The sequence below is a fragment of the Hyperolius riggenbachi genome, chromosome 6, assembly GCF_040937935.1.
Source record: "Hyperolius riggenbachi isolate aHypRig1 chromosome 6, aHypRig1.pri, whole genome shotgun sequence".
NCBI lineage: Eukaryota > Metazoa > Chordata > Amphibia > Anura > Hyperoliidae > Hyperolius > Hyperolius riggenbachi.
In genome coordinates, this window is record NC_090651.1 from 292,056,598 (window position 1) to 292,081,295 (window position 24,698).

The following is a 24,698-nucleotide window of genomic DNA, read 5'->3' on the forward strand; positions in this document are numbered from 1 at the left end:
GGCAAGTGGCATTGTTTATATGGGAATGAAGACGGAGCTATCTAAAAACTCTCACAGTAGATGCAACCACCATTGCACAAGTGTTTTTTTTTAATTAACCTTTCAGATGTCTGAGACCCAGGCAAATTCTGCTTCCTCAATGCACACAGTTTTTGGCCAGGTCTGTCAGCTCATTCATCTGTATTGACCAGTCCTTGAGTACTTTAGTCTCTCAGTACTCATTTAAAAAAAAAAGGCTCCAAAGCAAGTCTAACTAAACCTGTTCCTATAGACCTGTACAGAGCGGAACAATTAGGGCTGCCTTCTGAGCGTAATGGGCAATAATTCAGTATGGGGCCCAACAGAGGAGGACCAAAATTCTACCTTTTATGGTGAAGCCCAAGAGAAGCCCAGAGTTATATTTAGTATGAGGTCCACACATTTGTTAAGGTTTCTCATTTGAGCCAGTGGCAAGTGTTTTAATTGCTTTGGGCATTTTTGAACAGCCATTAGGATCAGTTCACAGTGGAATGGATCCATCCCTTTGCATGGACCCTTTCACAGCATTCTGTTACCATCTGGGACACTGTGATACAATAGAACACAGTAATTCTTGTAGTACGATGCAATGCTAGCCTGATGTCATATAATATTAATTTGTTTCTCATGTAGAGAGAAGGTCACGTGGACCTAGTTGACCTGGTTTTTGGATGTAGTGGACACTGGTACTTACATAATTATACATGTATTTGCGTGGCCTACAGTTAGTAATGGTCTAACATCACAAAACAACATAAAACAAGCACTCACATTACTTTAGTAGCCTAGAGGCAATAAAGGATTTTTATTTTTCAGAATACCAGCAGTCTAAATAATTGACAGTATAAGTGATACATATTATATATAAGTACAAATAGTGACAACGTAGCATCCAAATACAGTAAGTCATGAGCGTTTACAGAAGGTTCCATCAAAAGCAGCCACATGCCACGTGTGGCACCTCGGTCACTCAATATTTACATCCTCAGTACAGAAAACTTTTAAACTCAAAGAATAAGATTTCCCATTACAAAAGCTACTCTGTTCAAAAAGCACAGCAACCCAGCTCTCAAAACATTCCTAAGGGACTTCTCTTCAAGATATATTCATTTTGTTTCCCTGTTTCTGTCAGGAACATGTATGTTCTCAGCTTCCTTGCATGCCATCACGTGCCAGGCACCCCCCCCCCCCCCCCCCCCCCACACACACACACACCCCAATGGTCACTTCAGGATTGTCAGGAGACAGTTGTCAGTAACACACTCACAAAGTTCGCATAATAAACTTCACTACGTACCTTCTGAGAAGGGGGCTTGTGCTGTTGACGTCCTTTTCAGGAGGACAGGAAACTGCTGTGTGTGAGAGCAGCAGTATAGGTGGAGCCCACTCCTAAAATCAGCTCTGTCCCAGCTGGGCTCACTCTGCAGTACACACATCCAGCTCACTCCCTTCCCTCAGATAGGATCTGTCTGTAGACTGTCTCCAACAAGCACTTATCAACAGGTATTCTGTGCTGCATCCCAATATGGATCAGGTGTTCAGGGAAAAGAACCCCTTAATAAGCTTTATATTAGCTGCTGTAGACTAGGATTTGCATTAGCAAGCAACTCTTTTTTATAACAGCTGTAGTGTGTAGAATCCATCTACTCTTTTGCTAAGCCATACATTGTGTATGATGAGCCTTCTAGTGGAACTCCGACCTCCTCTATGTGCACAGTCTTCCAAGCTATAAGCCATTTTACAGAGTTTCCTGTAGTTATATAGTACTAACAGATTTATCCATAGCTCCCAACTGTCCCTCTTTCAGAGGGACAGTCCCTCTTTGGGAACAAAATACCTCTGTCCCTCTTTCTTCCTCATTTGTCCTTCTTTCAAGACTCCGGTACATATCTGTGCAAATATATTAATTTTTCTACTGAAAAAATGTGTTTAATTGACCCTAACTTTACTCCCACCCTTTAAATCGATGCAGGTATGGATTTACCTAGCAACTTACATACAAAACAGGACAAAAAATAGCAGGCCAAAACTGAGGAATTAGGGATGTCGAAAAAGCTGATTTCCGATTCTAATGGAATTCTGCATTCCGAGAAGCGTCTTTCTGATTTCCGCGGAATGTATTTCTTAAATTATTTTTGTCAAAAAAGTTAGTTAATCGCGGTAAACTTTCGTATTCTCTGATTGGCCTAATACTTCCAAGTTTTGTGATCGGCCTAAAAATTCCATGGTACTGGTAAATACTGATTCTTTGACTGATCCAATACTTCAGAGTCTTGTGATTTGTTTAAAATGTCTGAGACTCGGTAATGCAGTATTCCGCGGAATTGCCATTTCTGCATACCAGTTTCCACTGTGGAAAGCTGATTCCCGATCGCAAACTCGGAAATTGGAATTTGGCAGAATTTGGCAGCTCATCCCCAGGAGGGAAAATTTACTAATCAGCCGACTGAAATAATGAGTTTAGGGGAACTGATTATTTAGGTATTATGTTGCATAGTGTCTGCAGTGTAGTATCCAAAGTAACAATCCCAAATATCTAACTAGGTTTAATCATTTGCCTCTAAACTTGGCTCTTTATTTTTTAAATAGTGTGTAAAGAGGTTAGAGGGGGAGATGTAATCTCCGTCTGTGTCCCTCATGTAGACATTTTCCTGCAGTTGAGTCACAGCAATAAAAACTTGCTGGAGATTCCAATTCTCATCCAATTTACTCAGGGCTCGTTTCCACTATAGCGAATCCGCATGCAGGCACCGCATGCGGATTCGCATAGTCAATACAAGTGGATAAGATAGTTTCCACATGTGCATCGTGCGAGTGCGTTTTGGCGTGGGGGGAAATCTGCACGGCAGAGCCGTCAGATTTAGCGCGCGGCAGGAATGCGGGCGAATCTCCCGCAATGCTTTTAATAGGGAAATCGCATGCGGCTTTGTCATGCGGATTTCCCCGCGATTTCGCGTGCGATTTCGCATGAAATGCAATGGAACTTTGCACAGGCAGTGACATGGTTAAATTCGCCTGGCTCCTTGCCATGCGAAATCGCATGCGAAATCGCATGCGAAATCGCAGGGTAATCCGCATGCGGAAACGCATCCGCATGCGATTTCGTCCGTGGTGGAATCCAGGCGATTCCGCACCGCAACAGTGGAAACGAGCCCTCAGACTATGAAAAATGTTATTTGTTGCTGTGTGTGCCATGTTTGGCGAGATTTCACCACTTCCTGTCTGGAAAGGAAGTAATGGAAATTCTCACAGATGTGGACACAGGACAGCAATAAAGCACACAAAAAAATCTTTTAACTCTACCACAGTATCTAAAACTATTTTGGATCAAATTCACATTAGAATGCGTAAATGCATGGTACATGAACGCATATGGGATAGTTTCCATTGTACATATTGGAGGAAGAAAATTCAACACATACAAAAATGCACAAAAATTGAATGGCGACATTTAAACATGCACTCAAAAACGTGTGTATGCATACAATGTGACATTTTGTAGTGGAAATGGTGCTTTTAAAATTTGTTAGGACTTCAACAGGTAATCTGCAAGTCTGCAGATACCTGCATTGTAAGTGTCACTATTGACACTGGTGCATAAGTCACCACATGTGAAGTGTAGTGTTGGCTGACAATGATAATTCTTTTTGGAAAGTCTCTCTGCATCATTATACATACAGTAAGTCTAATAAACCAACTCTCATGGTACTGTGGATAAAACCTTACCTAGAAACAGTCAGCGCTCTGATGTCTGTGTTGTTGCTCCTAAACTTGGGAGAGGTGGAACACCGCATCTAATGGTGATATATAGAATTGTTTCTCTTTCCATTATGGACACAGAGCAAGCTGTACTGTATGGCACACACAAGAATATACATAGAGGTGTGTTCCCTGGTGATCTGCTCAGATTGGCTGGAAGCCCACTCATGCCTGTCACTGGAGATTGTGTACCCAGCTTGCTGTCAGAAAAAACTGAGTGACTATTTATTTGTAATAGGTTGGAAGAGGGTCTGATGAGGAATGAAATGCGTATTTTCACAGACTTGCAGACATAAAATAATTCATTAGAAAATAATCCAAACTAGAAGGGTTCATACAAGTTTTCCAGAGGGGGTAGGTGGGGGGAGCCTTCCATCTCTAACACTGAAGGTGAGAGGAGTCTCTTACCTCAGTCACGGTTGTAGTTCTGCCCAGGGCTGTATTTAGGGTTTGGGCTCCCCTAGGCACCCCAAACCTACGACGCCCCCCCCCCCCCCCGCGCCCAGGAGGATGGTGAAGAATGGGCGTGGCCACATAATGCAGTGGGCGTGTCCATAACACAGTGGGTGTGGTCAATTAAAATTTCCTAGTAAGAGTGCAGCCCAAAGCCGTTTTCTCCCCAGGTATGAGTAAAGTGACCCTAAAAAAGCAAGTAGGAAAAGTCCCCCCCCCCAAAAAAAAACCCCCCCACACATTAGCCAGTGTTCTCTCCCACAAAATAGTGGTAGGTATTAGATTGTGAGCTCCCCTGAGAAAAGTCAGGAACATGGCTGTTCTCTGCAAAGTGCTGCAGAAGATGCCAGTGCTATATAAATACAAATATGGTAGGACATTAGACTATGGCAGAATTAGATTGTAAGCTCCTCAGAGGATAGTCAGTGACATGACTACATACTCTGTGAAGTACTGCTGAAGATGGCAGTACAATACAGTACAGTAGTATGGCAGCATGGTGGCGTAGTGGTTAGCGCTCTTGCCTTGCAGCGCTGGGTTCCAGGTTCAAATCCCATCCAGGTCAACATCTGTAAGGAGTTTGTATGTTCTCCCTGTGCCTGTTTGGGTTTCCTCTGGGCACTCCGGTTTCCTCTTACACCCCAACAACATACAATACAGATAAGTTAATTGGCTTCCCCTAAAAATTGGCCCTAGACTACGATACTTACATGCACATGACTATGGTAGGGATTAGATTGTGAGCCCCACTGTGGGACAGTTAGTGACAAGACAATACATACTCTGTACAGCACTGCGTAATATGTTAGCGCTATATAAATAATTAGTATAAGTACAGTCAGTGGTGGCTCCAGGTTTTTTTGGGGGGGGTGCTATGCAGGTGCTGGACCAATTTTTGTGGCTATAACCGCACTGCGGCAAAAATGGGCGTGGCCATGCCCGGATGAGGGTAAAGCTAACTAATTTAAAGTGAACCCGAGGTGAGAGTGATATGGAGGCTGCCATATTTATTTCCTTTTAAAGGGACACTTAAGCCAAATAAAAAATAGTTTTACTCACCTGGGGCCTCTACCAGCCCCCTGAAGCTGTCCGGTGCCCACGTAGACTCGCTCCGATGCTCCTGGCCCTGCTTCCGGTTCTGGCGACAGGAGCCGACAGGCCGGGAACGCGAGTGATTCTTCGCGTTCCTGGCCGTAATAGCGCCCTCTATGCTGATATAGCATATATCATATAACAGCATAGAAGGCGCTATTACGGCCAGGAATGCGAAGAATCACTCGCGTTCCCGGCCTGTCGGCTCCTGTCGCCGAAACCTTAAGTGGCTGCCGGCAGGGCCAGGAGCATCAGAGCGAGTCTACATGGGCACCGGACAGCTTCATGGGGCTGGTAGAAGCTCCAGGTGAGTAAAACTCATTTTTTTTTATTTGGCTTAAGTGACCCTTTAAACAATACTAGTTGCCTGGCAGCCCTGCTGATCTATTTGGCTGCAGTAGTGAACTGAATTACGCCAGAAACAAGCATGGAGCTAATCTGGTCAGTTCGGACAATATTGTCAGAAACCCCTGACCTGCTGCATGCTTGTTCAGGGTCTGTGGTTGAAAGAATTAGAGGCAGAGGATCAGCACGGCAGCCAGGCAACTGGTATTGCTTAAAATATTACTCTCACCTCGGGTTCCCTCTAACCACCCTGGCGTTCTATTAAGATCGCCAGGGCGGCTGCGGGAGGGTTTTTTTTAAATAAAAAAAAACTATTTCATGCAGCCAACTGAAAGTTGGCTGCATGAAAGCCCACTAGAGGGCGCTCCGGAGGCGTTCTTCCGATCGCCTCCGGCGCCCCGAATAAACAAGGAAGGCCGCAATGAGCGGCCTTCCTTGTTTTGCTTATATCGTCGCCATAGCGACGAGCGGAGTGACGTCATCGACGTCAGCCGACGTCCTGACGTCAGCCGCCTCCGATCCAGCCCTTAGCGCTGGCCGGAACTTTTTGTTCCGGCTACGCTGGGCTCAGGCGGCTGGGGGGACCCTCTTTCGCCGCTGCTTGCGGCGAATCGCCGCAGAGCGGCGGCGATCGGGCAGCACACTCGGCTGGCAAAGTGCCGGCTGCGTGTGCTGCTCTTTATTTGATGGAAATCGGCCCAGCAGGGCCTGAGCGGCAGCCATCGGCGGTGATGGACGAGCTGAGCTCGTCCATACCGCTAAGATGGTTGCAACGCAAAGACAGTGGGCCCAAGTGTTGGTGACCCTTTCCCCAGAAAATTCACATAATTGTGCAGGTTTTCTCAAGAAAATACACGTAATGTGAGCAGATTTGCCCAGAAAATATATTCAATCATGTCGGCATATCTGCCCAATCATGTCAGCAGATTTGATCAGAAATACGTGCAATAACGTCAGCAGATTTGATGAGAAATACGAGCAATAACGACAGCAGATTTGATGAGAAATACGAGCAATAACGTCAGCAGATTTGATGAGAAATACGAGCAATAACGACAGCAGATTTGATGAGAAATACGAGCAATAACGACAGCAGATTTGATGAGAAATACGAGCAATAACGACAGCAGATTTGATGAGAAATACGAGCAATAACGACAGCAGATTTGATGAGAAATACGAGCAATAACGACAGCAGATTTGATGAGAAATACGAGCAATAACGACAGCAGATTTGATGAGAAATACGAGCAATAACGACAGCAGATTTGATGAGAAATACGAGCAATAACGACAGCAGATTTGATGAGAAATACGAGCAGTAACGACAGCAGATTTGATGAGAAATACGAGCAGTAACGACAGCAGATTTGATGAGAAATACGAGCAGTAACGACAGCAGATTTGATGAGAAATACGAGCAGTAACGACAGCAGATTTGATGAGAAATACGAGCAGTAACGACAGCAGATTTGATGAGAAATACGAGCAGTAACGACAGCAGATTTGATGAGAAATACGAGCAGTAACGACAGCAGATTTGATGAGAAATACGAGCAATAACGACAGCAGATTTGATGAGAAATACGAGCAATAACGACAGCAGATTTGATGAGAAATACGAGCAATAACGACAGCAGATTTGATGAGAAATACGAGCAATAACGACAGCAGATTTGATGAGAAATACGAGCAATAACGACAGCAGATTTGATGAGAAATACGAGCAATAACGACAGCAGATTTGATGAGAAATACGAGCAATAACGACAGCAGATTTGATGAGAAATACGAGCAATAACGACAGCAGATTTGATGAGAAATACGAGCAATAACGACAGCAGATTTGATGAGAAATACGAGCAATAACGACAGCAGATTTGATGAGAAATACGAGCAATAACGACAGCAGATTTGATGAGAAATACGAGCAATAACGACAGCAGATTTGATGAGAAATACGTGCAATAACGACAGCAGATTTGATGAGAAATACGAGCAATAACGACAGCAGATTTGATGAGAAATACGAGCAATAACGACAGCAGATTTGATGAGAAATACGAGCAATAACGACAGCAGATTTGATGAGAAATACGAGCAATAACGACAGCAGATTTGATGAGAAATACGAGCAATAACGACAGCAGATTTGATGAGAAATACGAGCAATAATGTCAGCAAATTCAGAAGTACGAGCAGTAACGACAGCAGATTTGATGAGAAATACGAGCAATAACGACAGCAGATTTGATGAGAAATACGAGCAGTAACGACAGCAGATTTGATGAGAAATACGAGCAATAACGACAGCAGATTTGATGAGAAATACGAGCAATAACGACAGCAGATTTGATGAGAAATACGAGCAATAACGACAGCAGATTTGATGAGAAATACGAGCAATAACGACAGCAGATTTGATGAGAAATACGAGCAATAACGACAGCAGATTTGATGAGAAATACGAGCAATAACGACAGCAGATTTGATGAGAAATACGAGCAATAACGACAGCAGATTTGATGAGAAATACGAGCAATAACGACAGCAGATTTGATGAGAAATACGAGCAATAACGACAGCAGATTTGATGAGAAATACGAGCAATAACGACAGCAGATTTGATGAGAAATACGAGCAATAACGACAGCAGATTTGATGAGAAATACGAGCAATAACGACAGCAGATTTGATGAGAAATACGAGCAATAACGACAGCAGATTTGATGAGAAATACGAGCAATAACGACAGCAGATTTGATGAGAAATACGAGCAATAACGACAGCAGATTTGATGAGAAATACGAGCAATAACGACAGCAGATTTGATGAGAAATACGAGCAATAATGTCAGCAGATTTGAGCAATAATGACAGCAGATTTGAGCAATAATGACAGCAGATTTGATCAGAAATACAAGCAATAATGTCAGCAAATTCAGAAATACGTGCAATAATGTCAGCAGATTTGTCCAGGAACTTGACTACAACAAATATCTTACCTAGTCCGGTGCGCGAGGGAAACTCTGCATGCCACCGCCTGGTCTGGTGGTGGCCTGCTGTGCTGCCTGGGCGGCTGGGGCCTGCTGCCTGTGACCCTGGGCTGGGCGAGGGTGACCTGGCTGCCTGGCTGGCTGGGTAGCTGGGGGCTGGGCTGGGCTGCAGCAGCTGCTTCACATGGCTCCCGATCGAGTGACTCCCCCGACCCGACCATCTCATGTGTTGCTGTCCTCCTCCTGCGTGATGTAAAATGGAGCTGAGGAGGAGTCACTTTACCCGGGCTCGGCTAGTCGGCTGGGGGGGGCGGAGCATCGGAAGCCAATGTATTTCATAGCCTGCCCTGCTGTCTCAGACTCAATGTCAAGCCACGCCCCTTCCCTGTAAGTGCAAGTGGCTCCACCTGCTCTGGCTGGCTCATTACTGTGCGATGAGAGTCAGTCAGAGCGCACAGAGAACGTGACCAGAGGAAACCATTGTGGATGGTGGCGGCAGGGGGGGAGCGCTTGCAAACAGTAAGAACTGTAACTTCTGGCTGCTGCAGCGGCGCTCCCCCCCCCCCCCCCCCAAAAAAAAATGTTAATGATAGAAAAAAAAATGTCATAAGGGGGAAAAAAAATAAAAAAAAGTATTATTATTTGAACCAGTGGCCACCCGCCCCCCCCGAGGACCCGCCCATGGCACCGGCCCACGGGTGCCTCTTAATAGATACGGCCCTGGTTCTGCCGCTCTTGTTCCTGACTTTAGACTTATATATGTTACGGCCAGAACCCGAAGTTTGGCCACTTCTAGTTCTGGCCGGCCACTTCGGGTTCTGGCCGGCCAATGCGCGAAGTGGCCGCTGCGCTGCGGCCAATGTTAGAAATGGAATGATTCCTCTGAGGTTAATGTATCTTCTGGCCGCAGCGCAGCGGCCAAACGTATAACAACTTAGTGAATTTATTGCAATTCAGCCGGCGGCAATGTAACAATTCAAGCCGCCGGCTTTTTCTCTGCCTCTCTCTCCCCCCCCCACCTCTCTCGCTCTCCTATGGGCCGCCGGCGGGGACACGCGTCTCCCCCCGGAGTCGTTCGTCGCGGCAGGGGAATCCTGCTGTTCTTGCAGAGTGGGTGCTGGCAGAAGCAATGTCTGCAGCCTCCCCGCTCTGCTGCCCTGGCGCCACAAACGACTCCCGGGGACACGCATGTCCCCGCCTGCTGCCCATAAGAGGAGAGAGAGAGGCAGAAAAAAAAAAAAAGCCGGCGGCTTGAATTGTTACATTGCCGCCGGCTGAATTGCAATAAATTCACTAAGTTGTTATACGTTTGGCCGCTGCGCTGCGGCCAGAAGATACATTAACCTCAGAGGAATCATTCCATTTCTAACATTGGCCGCAGCGCAGCGGCCACTTCGCACATTGGCCGGCCAGAACCCGAAGTGGCCGGCCAGAACTAGAAGTGGCCAAACTTCGGGTTCTGGCCGTAACATATACGCACAATAGGTTTCTGTCAGCCAACTGTTAGCTGAAAAGATTTTCTACCGTAGTCACCACAATGGGATATGTCCCACTCGCCCTCTCCATAGAACAGAACACCAATTTTAGCACATTTAAAGGGTACCTTTGCCCAAATGTGAGTGGAGTGACACTCAGGCCTGTGTCATACATTGTACCAGCTCGTTCCTCCCTCACTAAGCGGTTCCCATTGCCAAACTGTCACTATGCAGACGCCTGTTAAACATCACAGATGGTTAAAGTTGGCCAGTGGAAGCAGCCTAGGGTGCATACACACATCCAATTTTGATTGGCCAATCACTGACCAATTTTACCACCTACATGTAGTATAAGGGTGAATAGAATTTGTATACTGTGAACAAATTGTATAGGCAAGCTCTCATATTACATGGAAGAGGTAACATTTGCCAGTCATTGGCCAATCAAAATTGGATGTGTGTAGCAGGCTTAACACTTTAATGCCGCATTTACTCTAAATGCGATGGCTGCTCCCTATTGTATCAACCCACTTGAAACAACAATAACAGAAACTTTGTTTCTGAAGAAGAAAGTAAAGCGTGATGTAAAGTTTTATGCGATACTTTTGTCTGCATATGTATAATGGAAAGGATTCAAGAAAACATGATGATGAATAGATGTATATCTACCCCATGCTGAAATATGCCTATTATAGACTCAGCCTAATATGCACAGCATAATATACTCAGCACCAAAGAGAAAATTGGGTAGACACACTCAATGAGGCACTTGAGATAATTAGCATAGCTGCTACACTTCCCATCGGCAAGAAATGTTCTAGGCCTTTCTGGGTCTTGAACATAAAGGCTTTGCAATGATGCCCTTTAACTAAACAAAATGTTTGCATTACACCTAGGGTCCAATTACTAACGATCAGTGGAAGTACTCTTGTCCACAATAGCTGACTCATGATGTCATTCTACGGTATGGCGCTGCTACTCAACAAGAACTACATGTTTCCTCTTATTACATTTAATTCATTATTTCTCAGCTATTTACACCACTTTTTAGATGGACTGAAGAGGTAATGAGAGACACATAGGCCGGTAATCGGCAGATGTTTTTTCTCGAGACGCATCTGCTCTTTTTTGCTTGAGGAAGTGCTCAAAACTGAAAGAAAGAATATTTTGAGATCCATGTCAGTTCTAAGACGTCCAAAAGGACGATCATGCAGTAACAGGCACTCCAAATTATATCGAGACCACTAAGATGTAAGAAATTATTAGAGCCAGTATGATCTTGGATTTTTTTTTTTAGGAAGGATGATTTTTTTGAAGAACAGTTGTTTTTATATGATAATTGTGGACCACAGAAAATGTTATAAATGGTCTGCTCGGACCATTGAACCCTCTATTCAATTTTTTTTTTACTCTTGAGTTTGCTTGCAGTGGGTGCTTTCACAGCTTATCAATAAAATCCCAGCAACCAAAAAAAAAAAAAAACAATCACTCAAAATAAATTTGATGTTATCCTTTTCACTGACTTTTTCAATCGTGAGGGGCTGAAAAGTAATTTTACAGATAACACCAAAAAATATCTCCTGGGAGAAAACTCAGGAGAAACGTTAATTGAATAGAATTCTTAAATTATTTTGCTCAACTGCATGAAATAAAGGGCCCGATCCAATTCACTTGTTCTCCCAAGCTTTCTCCTTCAGTTTAAAATAACTTTCCAGAACTCAGCAATTGAAAAAGTACAAAAAAGTAAGTGAAAAAGTACAGTCAAAATTACTCAGAGTATTTTATTGCTGGCTTAAAGAGAACCTGAGCCATCGATATAGTAAAAAAAAAAGCTTACTACCTTATTTGGGGAGCTACTCTCCTGCAAGGGATGCCCCTTCCCTATTACGCTGCTGCTTGTCGCCTGACCTGGTGGGGAGGTGGGGGGGGGGGGGCTGGAGCATGCCTATGTGTCCCTACTTTACCTTAAAAAAACGCCTTGGGTACACTTTTAAAGAAAAGTTGAACAGAAGAATGTTTTAGCACAGCTAGTACTTCTTTTTTATGCCTTCCTGCGTGTTACCTCTGTCTCACCCAAGAAAAAGCCAAAGAATAGTGGATAGATAAGGAACATCTGACTCTGTGGAAAGCTAGTTGATCCCGACACTTGGGTGCTGGGCAGAGAAGGAGAGCCAAACCACCAGTGCATGCAGCCATCAGTAACAGTGCTTGTGTGCAAGAAGCCGTACTTGGCTTCCTGACAAGCGCTTATCTATGTGAACACATTCATTTAAACATTGCTTGATGTTTCATTTTAGTGCTGAATGTTGTGTAATGCTACATGACTGTAAACAAACCCTGCGTCGTGCGAGGTTGCCCATTTCTGGTCCACCCACTCTACCACAGTGATTTCACCTACGCTGTGAACTTCCTTATAAAAGCTTTCATTATGCTAAGAGATTAACTATCACAGTGTAAGAAAGGATTCCCTTAAACAGGAGAGCAATTAGCCTATGGCAGTCTACTTAGCTGCAGACTAGCTGTCTCTACTAGTGGAAGAACTTGAAGCGTTCCATTAAGTTTTTGGCTTGGTTGGAGAAAGAATGGCCCATTCAGCGGCACCTCTCTGTAAATGCCCTTTTCCTCGCTCTTAACAGTCCTCTTTCCATAAAATATTTGACTTCATCCAGCCTCGCCTCCTTGGAAAGCCTGAACATCATCAGTATTTCCGAATTCCACTCTAGCCTTTCTGCTTCTCTCTGTTCCCCCTCCTTTACTCTGCCTACCCTTCCCTTCTTACAGAGTAGAGAAACTGCTGGGGGATCGGGGAGAAGCTGATTGTTCTCGCAGGACAAGTTTTTGGACATCTCTGTAATGAATGCAGCATCCATTTACTGAGGGACCTCATCCTACTCAACAATGTCCTTTAGGTGTTGATCAATCTATAACGCATTTCGCCCATGTGTTTGCTTGCAATAGTACATATGTCTTCCTGACAATAGGGAATGTAGGGGTAGATTCACTAAACTGCAGCAAGCAGAATTAAAGGGGAACTTCAGCCTAAACAAACATACTGTCATCAAGTTACATTAGTTATGTTAATTAGAATAGATAAGTAATATAGTCTCTTACCCACCCTGTTTTAAAAGAACAGGCAAATGTTTGTGATTCATGGGGCTGCCATCTTTGTCATGGGGGCAGCCATCTTTTTGGTTGAAAGGAGGTGACAGGGAGCATGAGACACAGTTCCAACTGTCCTATGTCCTGATAACCCCTCCCAGCTGCACACGCTAGGCTTCAAATGTCAAATTCAAAATGTAAAAAAAAAAATTGCACCCAAACAGCAGAATGAGAACAACAAAATCAGAAATCCCATCATGCTTTGCACAGCATCAGGGGAAAAAAGCCCGGGCAGTTTTCTTCTGTGCAGCTAAAAAATGAGGCTTGTATAAGAGAAACAAAGGTCTGATGCTGTGAAACTGTTAAAGAAACACAAAGCCTTTTCAGTGCTGCTAAGTTGATTTTTAGTCCGGAGGTTCACTTTAAGTCTGTAAAGTATTTCCACACAATGAGTAAAGCCTACAATACATTACATGCAACTTATCGTGTGTGCAGACTTTATACATGTCATTTTACTTATCACAATTTCATTAATGTACCCCTTAGTGCCTTTTGATGGCACCCATTCTGCGATCTGAGCTTTTGAAATGCACAGCAAGAGCGATATTAGAATGCGGTGCTTTACAGTCAGCACCATTCACTGTGCAAAATGCATTCAAAACACACATGCCTTTGCCATTTTACTTGGGAATTCTTACATGCGTTTTTAGTTTTAATAGGCCAGCAGCTCTGTTCTACCAAGTATGCGGATTGACATGAAGGCACATCCTTTACAACTTGGCTAACAAGAGGACTGTGTCACAGACCGCGAGCCGGTCTGCGGGTGGGGTAAATCGATCAGCGTCAGAAATCCTCTTACACGGTCATTTGTTCATCACGAAGGGTAACCCGCATTCGCAATTTGATGAACTGACTCGCGAAGGGAGCGTTCTGATACCAACCGAATCACTCCACACACATATACAATTCAAAGATCTGCCACCAAGCGAGTTACACAGCCCGCTACTGTAATTTTACTAGGACTTGGAGAACGCTATATTAACCCTTAGCAGTATGCAAGAATCTGGGTCAGATCGTTATGTCTGGGCCGGGTTCTCGCATACGGGTTATAAATGTATACTTCTATTAAACACAGGGTAGCGAGTTCAGGAGAATAGGTACGATTGTGTATGTTCAGCAACAGGTCATAACCGCTAAACGATTTTTAAACGTTTAATAACACAAATGCATTACATACAGTTATATACACCTATTAACATATAAAACACAGAGCTTAAAAATAAAAGGAATAAAACAGAAAGTTCTTACTTAGTTAGCTGAGCAGTCCATTTGAATCATGAAGAAAATAGTCCAGTTTAAACGTAGGCATTCAGCTTAAAAGTCCTTTGTACACAACATGCGCCCGGTTCTTCCGTGAGCACATGTCTGGACTTCCCTAGTCGATGTAAATTGAAGAACTGGGTGGAGTTCCTTGCAAACGCTTTTTACTGACCAGAGTTTTGGGGCGGTCACTACCTGGAAAGTAGGTGTGTTGGAGGCAGGGTTACCTCCTGGCAAGTCAGGTTACCACCCACAGACTTGGAGCAAGGAATGTACCAATTATTAATAATTTGTGTAATTCCGCCCCAGATGGGTGCATCGCAGATCCGAGACCATATTCATAAGCAGCATGCGACTCTGTATTAAATGAGACTATACACGCCTAGTCTAACGAATTTGCTCTACGCATGCCGGATAAAGCGGTTTCTCAATTGATTCCTGATAGCTAGAGAAGGATAATTCATGTGAATTATAGACCTGTTTCCTAGGTATCAGGAAATGTAATTTTGGTCTTGCTGTGACAAACCTATTTTGAATTATTAATAAGTTAACGTTCCCTTTGTGTGAAGCTATACGCTTGGAGGGAAATTTTGAATCTCAACCAGTTTGAGCTGGTTTTCCTTTTGGGGAAAGATGAGCTATGTACCAAATGCTGCTCCCCAGGTGGTCTGGCTACTTGTGAAATTCTTTCCTGACACAGGATGTGGGGGAGGTTACTGTACTCAGTAAGAGAGAGGGAAATTGACATCTATTGTGCATTTACCCAAGACTGACAGGAACTGTGCACGACCATGCGAAAGTCGATGGCGCTTACGCGCACGACTTTCGTAATATTCGTCACATCTCTCCCCTACCAGACGGACGCACAGAGTGGGTCTGCATGACCCGCTCTACGCGGCGCTTAGCTACTGAACGGGTTCTCGACTTCTTATCTGACTGCCCGTTAGACAACTCACCAGAAGCATAAGGCCTCATGGTCCGGTGTGTCCCAGTGTCCGCTTTGCAGACGGTGCGATGCACACCAACAGGCTTACCGCTAAAGGCCTGGCTGGGTTTGCGTAGCGCTTCCTGTAAGGGAGAGAGTCGCTGGCTGACATCCGGGTCACTTCCTGACTCTCGGGTGTCAGCCTGCGAATCTGGAAGCAGCGTGGCATACCCCTGCTCTAACTGACTACACCTTGGCACAACATTTTGGTCAGCACAACCTAGGTGGACATTAGAGTACATTTTAAAAAACGAATTAGCCTTTACCTGGGTGGCGAGGCTTGCCCCTTCTCCAGGAAGGATAGAGGGTGGACCTGTGGGCAGTTTTGCACTGGGTTGCTTCTGCAAGGGGAAGACCTGCAAGGGTGAGACAGGGAAGGAACGGCCTGTCTCCACCAGCTGTTTGTTAACAGCAGACAATGGTGGAGCACTCTGGCTGTCATAGCAGGAGGGGAGGTCTAGGCCCCCAGCTGCCTGCTCTGACACCTGGCCTGCTTCCACTGCCCTGGACGGATATGACCCAGGCAAAACAAGACTGTTACCTCTTAGATTAGAGACTGTCACATTTAAACATACATCATTTTTAGCACTGTGAGATTCAGCATGAAAGCTATTAGCAACATCTGGTACAACATTAACATCACAGTTACGTTCATTCTTCACATCATGTACACAGGTATCTGGAACAACAGTGACAGGTTTAGAATCAGACAAACCGTGATTAGCCAGCTGTCCATTAGAAACAGGTACCGCTTCCTTGCCTCCTTCCCTAGGAGGGCTAGGTACCATTACCCTTGCTGCCTCCCTCTGTCCCACCCCAAGCTTGTACAGTACCTGAGTGGGTCCAGACTGGCAATCCTGGGTGTTGATCACAGGTTCATAAAAGGATCGTAGGGTGCCAAGATCGGTGCCCAACAGCACAGGCACTGGGATGTCATCTGTCACCCCCACAACTTTTGACTGGCGGCCCCTTCCCCAATCGAGAACAACACGAGCTTTGGCGATGCGTGCGTGTGTGCCACCAACTCCCAAAAGTGTGACACGCTCATTAGGCAGGAAATTCTCCCTGGCTACAAGATGAGAGCGAACCAAGGTAAGCTCTGCGCCTGTGTCGCGGAAACCAACAGCGATCTGGTCGTTAACTTCCACGACTTGATGATTTCCGGAAAGTCGAGGATTTGCTGCTCCCATGACGAGGTAGGCGTGTGCAGTAGAGGATGCGCTAGCCACTTCTGCGCTAGGCTCTGGAGACGGCGTCCTCACCTCGGGGCAGGCAGACTTGAGGTGTCCTCGCTGTCCACAGTGGTAACACTTCGGAACATATGTGGCATCAGGCGGATGAGTAGCAGGGGCAGCATCCGGCCTCTGTGGCTGTGGGACCCGATTCCCACGGTTAGCAGGGGGAGGAGAGCTGGGTTGCATAGGTCTCCCCCCTTTCCAGCTCTGGGCTGGAGGTCTGCGGCTGTCCGGAACACGGGTGGCCACAAAAGTGTCTGCAAGTTCTGCGGCAGCTTTGGCGGATTCAGGCTTCCGCTCCAAGACAAACTGCCGGACATCTGGAGTGCAGCAGTTCAGCAACTGCTCCTGTACGATGAGGTCCTCCAGACCTTGGTGAGAGTCTTTTTTGAGGCCCCGTGACCACTGCCTGAACACAGTCAGCAGGCGACTCTCCAGGTCGGTGTAAGAGTCGGTGTGGCCTTTCTGCAGGGAGCGAAACTTTTTGCGATAGACCTCTGGGGTCAACTGGTATTTGGCGATAATTGCAGCTTTTATCGCAGCATAGTCATTGTCTTTCTCAGCGGGTAAGTCCACAAACGCCTCAAGCGCTTTGTCCCGCAAGTTGGGTGTTAGATATCTCGCCCACTGCTCCTGGGGCAGATGATGCTGACGACAAGTCTTTTCAAATGAGTGTAAATAAGTGTCCGGTTCGGTTCCCTTCTCCATTTCTGGGAATTTAAACTTTGGAGTCCCAAACGGGCCTGCTGTGGGCCGGGGTTCCGGAGCACTTTGCGAGGGATTTTGGCCTTGCGCTCGCAGGTTGGCCATTTCAAGGTCATGTCTGCGTGCGGCTGCTCTCTCCTCTCTTTCCGCTTCTCTCTCAGCAAGCCACCGGCGCTCTGCCCGTTCCGCTTCTCGCTCTGAGGCTTCCATTTCCGCCTGGCGCTGGCGTTCTGCACGGTCAGCATTTTCTCTGACAATCTGCATGTACAGCTCAGGATTTGTCTCCAACAGCCTTTGTAATCCAGGTTGCATTCCAGCATCAGGAACACAGAACAGGTTGGCATGGGCGGGCTCCTGCCGGCCACCATGCTCCTCAGCAGTTACAGCGACCGGTTCAGACGCGGTACCGTTTTCCTCTGGGTCGGGAAGTGGGTTGCTTTGCTCCAACCGCTCACTTTCCTCTGCCCCAGTTACAGCACCGTCTGAACCAGGAGTGTGCTCTCCCAGCATCTGCTCCGGCTGGGTATTCAGTCGCAACAAGTCCTCGATCAATTGCGATTTCTTTTTTCTATAAGTCACAATGCCTTTTTCCTCACACAAGTTTACTAGGTCTGCCACTGACATTTTCTTGTATCTTGCTGCAGCCATTTTTGCCAAATAAAAGATAGGATAGCAAAAGAGATTGGGGGGGGAACTCTGTGCTACACGTTTAGTCTATATAAATGGTAATGCACCGGTTATCGACCACAGATTTTTGATCTGTTCTGGCAGGTTAATCAAATAACGTTGCCGTTGATGTTCTGAACATACACAAATCCCAAAAAGCTGCCAACCAAATGTCACAGACCGCGAGCCGGTCTGCGGGTGGGGTAAATCGATCAGCGTCAGAAATCCTCTTACACGGTCATTTGTTCATCACGAAGGGTAACCCGCATTCGCAATTTGATGAACTGACTCGCGAAGGGAGCGTTCTGATACCAACCGAATCACTCCACACACATATACAATTCAAAGATCTGCCACCAAGCGAGTTACACAGCCCGCTACTGTAATTTTACTAGGACTTGGAGAACGCTATATTAACCCTTAGCAGTATGCAAGAATCTGGGTCAGATCGTTATGTCTGGGCCGGGTTCTCGCATACGGGTTATAAATGTATACTTCTATTAAACACAGGGTAGCGAGTTCAGGAGAATAGGTACGATTGTGTATGTTCAGCAACAGGTCATAACCGCTAAACGATTTTTAAACGTTTAATAACACAAATGCATTACATACAGTTATATACACCTATTAACATATAAAACACAGAGCTTAAAAATAAAAGGAATAAAACAGAAAGTTCTTACTTAGTTAGCTGAGCAGTCCATTTGAATCATGAAGAAAATAGTCCAGTTTAAACGTAGGCATTCAGCTTAAAAGTCCTTTGTACACAACATGCGCCCGGTTCTTCCGTGAGCACATGTCTGGACTTCCCTAGTCGATGTAAATTGAAGAACTGGGTGGAGTTCCTTGCAAACGCTTTTTACTGACCAGAGTTTTGGGGCGGTCACTACCTGGAAAGTAGGTGTGTTGGAGGCAGGGTTACCTCCTGGCAAGTCAGGTTACCACCCACAGACTTGGAGCAAGGAATGTACCAATTATTAATAATTTGTGTAATTCCGCCCCAGATGGGTGCATCGCAGATCCGAGACCATATTCATAAGCAGCATGCGACTCTGTATTAAATGAGACTATACACGCCTAGTCTAACGAATTTGCTCTACGCATGCCGGATAAAGCGGTTTCTCAATTGATTCCTGATAGCTAGAGAAGGATAATTCATGTGAATTATAGACCTGTTTCCTAGGTATCAGGAAATGTAATTTTGGTCTTGCTGTGACAAACCTATTTTGAATTATTAATAAGTTAACGTTCCCTTTGTGTGAAGCTATACGCTTGGAGGGAAATTTTGAATCTCAACCAGTTTGAGCTGGTTTTCCTTTTGGGGAAAGATGAGCTATGTACCAAATGCTGCTCCCCAGGTGGTCTGGCTACTTGTGAAATTCTTTCCTGACACAGGATGTGGGGGAGGTTACTGTACTCAGTAAGAGAGAGGGAAATTGACATCTATTGTGCATTTACCCAAGACTGACAGGAACTGTGCACGACCATGCGAAAGTCGATGGCGCTTACGCGCACGACTTTCGTAATATTCGTCACAGACTGAGCTTTGTTTTATTCTTTTTGTCAACAGCAAAGAAACATCTTTTTTTCCCAATGATCTGCACTACATAATTTCTGTCTATGAATATTCCCTTTGCATGCAGTGTTTGGAGAACATGATTAGGTGTCCATTTAATATAGGGAGCTGCCAACCAAGGCAAAGGCCATATTGGCTGTGGCCTAGGCTGGAAGCTGCATTTGAGGTGGGGAATGTACAATGGTTAGGTTGTGGTTGAGGGTTAGTTTGAGGTTCACTGTAAGAACTAGAAGACAGACTTAAATTAAGGGTTAAGACTTAGGGCCCGTTCACACTGCACGCGTTTCCAGCCGCGTTTTGGAAACGCGTGCAAGTGGCCAAAACGCACGACATCAGACATTGCATAGAGTGCAATGTCTGATGTTCACACTGCATGCGTTCCGGACCTGTGCGGTCCGGGAACGCATGCTGCACGCAGATTTTGCAAAAACGCGTGGGTGTCCCATTCACTTTTCAGTGATGGGATCAGCCACGCAACGCACACAAATGCGGATGGCCATGCGTTCGTACGCGTTGCGGTCCGCACGCGTTCCGCACGCATGGCCATCCGCATTTCTGATCTGAACGGGCCCTTAGGTTTTAGGATAGCTAATTAATAATGATTTTAGTGTGATGATGAATTTATGTCCAAATGTCATAGGTAACATGAGTATCAGTGCTAAAGATGCATTATTGACACAATTTTGTTGGTGCCAGAAGAGTATGCGCTGATACGACTATATGAAGCCCTTGGGATTCAAGTCAGCAGAACACAAAAAATATATAAATAAAGCTGATGTAAAGTATGCATTGCAGCAGGATAGAGCTGGGAACACTGGTATCCCGTGAAATACATTTCAAAGAGGATGCTGCCTCTCTGCATATTCCATTCCATATAGCCTATTCATTTTAAATGCACTTTGCCTTTCACAGGGCATAGAAAGATCCAATGAAAAAAGACGGAGTTGAGGGAAAGCCTAACTTAATTGAAAAATTACATTGCTGTGACCCCACACAGTGCTCCATGCTATAATCCTGACAAGTAGAACTGCCTGTCATTCCATTACGGAGACCACACACAGCCTTAGCATATGCATCCGTATCCTGGCCTTCCACACCTCCCTGCTGTGCCAAGACTCAGCCTTTGCAGCTCACAGCCACAGTTAGACAGCACACTGGGCCTTTGTCGAGTGGCATAGATTTGAAATTATAGAACATTAAACGTTCTCATCCCAGCCCAAGAAAACAACGCCATACTTGTGCATTTGTATTAATTTCAATGTGTTAGCCCACAAAGGGTAAGCAGCAAGAGCAAAGCAAACACAAGGCAGTGGTCCTGAATGAGTACTCTTGACTGAAGTGCAGAGACAGCTATGATAGACAGGTTTAGTAGCACTTAATAGTGACTATGTGGATGTCTTTATGAGCCTCCTGGGACCCAGTAGTGAGTGGCAGGAAGTAATGTAGAGGTAATTGGAAGTTAATCCTATTAAGTACTGAATGTCAAAATGACACCGGCCAACCTAAGAAATGCATTGGTGCCAGACATTTAGCCGTTTATGTGTTTACACGTTAATCTAACGGCATCCAGGGGAAAAAAAGGTAAATCCAGAATGGGGCTCGGGGAGTGTTATAGACTGCTAGCAAAATGAAGCCATAACACTGCAGCACTTTACAGTGACAACTTTCAAAGTTTCAGTAAAATGAAAGACATAAAATAATCCCTGTGCTGCTAACTGTATTTACAAAAGCGTAAATTCCGAAACCACTTAATGACTGTTGGCGTTATCACCAATGCTGTCAATACGCAATAATAAATTGGAAAAGAGGGAAATCTAAATAAGAGCACTAAGAGCACCAAGCAACTCACAATCAGGGCCGGTTCTAGACTTTTTACTGCCTAAGGGCTCTTTCACACTACAGGCATTGGTAAAAGGCTAAAACGCTGCGTTTTGTCTGCAGGCGCTTTGAAGGCGTTTTAACGCCAATACATCACTATCAATTGTAATGAGAAACGCCGCGGTAGGCCCAGAAAAAGCGCCTGAGAGCGTTGAAATGCAACGCTCCAAAACGCGGCGTTAGATGTGAAAGGTAAAATGAAAGTCTATGGACTTTCATTTTACCTGGAAAATGCTCACTTTGGCCGTGGCGTTAAAATGCCGAAAAAGCCCTCTAGTGCGAAAGGGCCCTGAGGCAAACTTGTGAGGATATTCCCCCCCCTCCACCCCCAATTGGAATGATCGCACAGCACCCGACAATTTGCACTGCATCTTATAGCCGCGGTGAGCCCCTAAAAAAACCACCCTCAGCATAGGTAGGTATTGGTAGCTAGGTACAGTTGCCCCCAGTATAGGTTAGCCAGGTACAGTTGCCCTTAGTATAGGTTAGCCAGGTACAGTTGCCCCCAGTATAGGTTGGCCAGGCACTCTCTTCACTTCCTGTTTCTGCCTGGTGCTGCTCCCGACTTCTGCTGCCTGAGGAAGTCACCTCACTTGGCATCATGGGTGGACAGGGCCTGCTCACAATGGGCCTGATCCAATTAATTGTTTCTTCTAAGTTTTCCCTCAGGATATAATTTTTCATCATCTGTTATAAAATAACTTTTCTAGCACTCTGCAAATGAAAAAGTACCATAAAGTAGGTGACGGAGTACTGTCTAAAATATTCTGAGTATTTTCTTACTTGCTGGAGGCTTAAAAGGCATTTTGTTAAAAAGATGTGAAAATATCAGCTACAAGAAAACTTGAATTAGATCGGGCCCAACATGTATTACATTAATATATAAGAGTGTAAAAGAGGAATTGTGGTGAAATAAGAGATTGAATACAATTGTTTATTTTTTACAATATTCATTTATAAATGATTTAGTGTTTGAGCATTATATAATCTTCCCTCACCTTGATTTGCATGCTAAAAATTTATCACAGATGGCCACATTTTTATTCCTGTCAGGTGCAGCTCTGCAGAATGTTTGTTTCTGAGAACTCTGCAGCAAGTAAAAATAATGCCTGATTTCCCAGAATGCTCTAGGAGAAGATTTCTGCATAGCTAAATAGCCTAGGCTAAACTTAACTGGGAGGGCGTGGTTACTTACCAATGTTTAGCAATATATAGATATAAGAAACGTTTCTGATGCTGAAACCAGAAAAATTACTAAAAAAACGAGTATTCTGAATCATTTACTGAGTTCTACTATTTGATACTACAGTGCCTCTTTAATATAAACAAATATATATTATTGTACAGATCGCAAATCATGTACATTTTGGCACGTTTTTGTTTTAATGCAAAATTATTAATGGCTAAAGAGTTGCAACTCAAACAATCAGTTACAGTGTATGGCGTTTTTAGCAATATTAAGGGCATCATATTGGGAAACACGTACAAGTGGAGGGAAACGGTCTTCCTCCTAGCCTGCCTGTGTACTGTATATGAATAGTTGGCTCTCCTCCAGAGCTTAAGTATGATTTAAATAGCCTAGAGGGGATTCACTGATGTTTATAGCTGGTTCAGATTAGTCTTTGAGTTACTAAGACTTCTAGTGAAAGTGAATTTCATGCTGTGTTGACCTTAAAAACCTCAACTGAGTTCCTAAAAAAGGAAATGATGCAAATAATGCAGGCAAAGAAACCAATAAGGTCATTGACAATTTGCTCACAGCTGCCACAAAATATATTTAAAGGAGATGTTATTTACACATTGAGTGATTGGGGTTTAGGGAGTTCTAGACAAGGCCTACTTTGTATAAAATTGCCCAAATGGAGCTGCCCAGTAGTGTTGGTGTTCGAATTCGGGATGCTGCATATGCAAAACCTGAATTTTACCAAACAGCATACTTCAGCACCCACAGCAGTGGACAGAGTCATGGGGACTACACTTACTTGCGGTTCACTTTGTGCGACTCCACTGCTTCCTCCTTCCAGCTTGGAAGGAGGAAGCATCAGAGTCACATGCACCGCAATGTGGATGGTAACCTCGTCCACTAGCTTGGGTGCTAAAGTGCGGTGTTCAGCATAGTTCGGGTTTCCAAATGCAGGATCCCACATTCAAACACCAACATTACTGCCCAGTGTCTCACACACACGCACACACGCACGCACGCACGCACGCACGCACACACACACACACACACACACACACACACCAAGCAAGTATCCGGGTGATCCCAAGGAATCCTGTAGCCACTGATTAAGGGGAAAACATGGCCACTCTTTTTCTCCATAAATAGCCCATTCTCTAGTTTAACTAGGTAAAAATGGTGACAGAGATAGTCATGGCCGGATTCGAAGCAAGGCCACAAAGGCCATGGCCTAGGGCACCAGGAAGCAAGGGGTGGACAGTGGGCTGGCTCACTTAGGCAGTTAAACTACCAAATATGTAAATTGCAGCAGCCACAAGCCCAGTCCTGTGTTACCCCCGTCCTGTGCACTGCTTCCTCCAAGGGGTGACAATGACCCTTGGGCAGTAAAATCTGGCCCTGGAGAGAAGCATAAAATGAACGTAATAAAAAAAAAAAAAAAAAAAATCAGTGCACACCCAAAAAAATGTCCTCTTCGGTAACTTTCCCTTAAGTGTCAATAAGTACAAAAGCCCTTTGAAGTAAGCTTACAGTATGTGGCCCTACAGCAAAGTATTTACCAGTTACAAAGTATTTACCTCAGAATCCATGCTCACCACAAGTTTACACGTTCAGGCTATTAAATATTGCCTCAGCTGTTTGTTGTCTGAAGGTAGCCAGTGAATTGTGAATCCTGTCAACTCTCTCTGCGTAGGAGGGAGGAATCAGGAAGAGGGGGTGGCTGAACACATACAACGAGTTCAGAGGGTGGGATAGAATAATATCACATGAGCGTAATGATTGTTGCATAACTCATCCCAACTGGACCAGACACAAATAAATAAATAATGAGAAACAACAGATTTCAAATCTATTTCCTGTGTCTAATCTGGCAGCTGAGCCTGAGCTTTCAGCCAGAGTTGCCAGGAAAATACGTCA

At 44.9% G+C, this 24,698-nt stretch overlaps 1 long non-coding RNA gene across 1 annotated transcript in view; it reads right to left on the reverse strand.

Moving 5' to 3' along the window:
• Window positions 1-24,465, reverse strand: part of LOC137521600 (uncharacterized) — a 43,535-nt gene extending 19,070 nt beyond the window's left edge. The window contains exon 1 of the long non-coding RNA XR_011022162.1: window positions 24,359-24,465. This is a non-coding gene — a long non-coding RNA (uncharacterized lncRNA). The remainder of the gene's footprint in view (window positions 1-24,358) is intronic.
• Window positions 24,466-24,698: the final 233 nt, after the last annotated feature.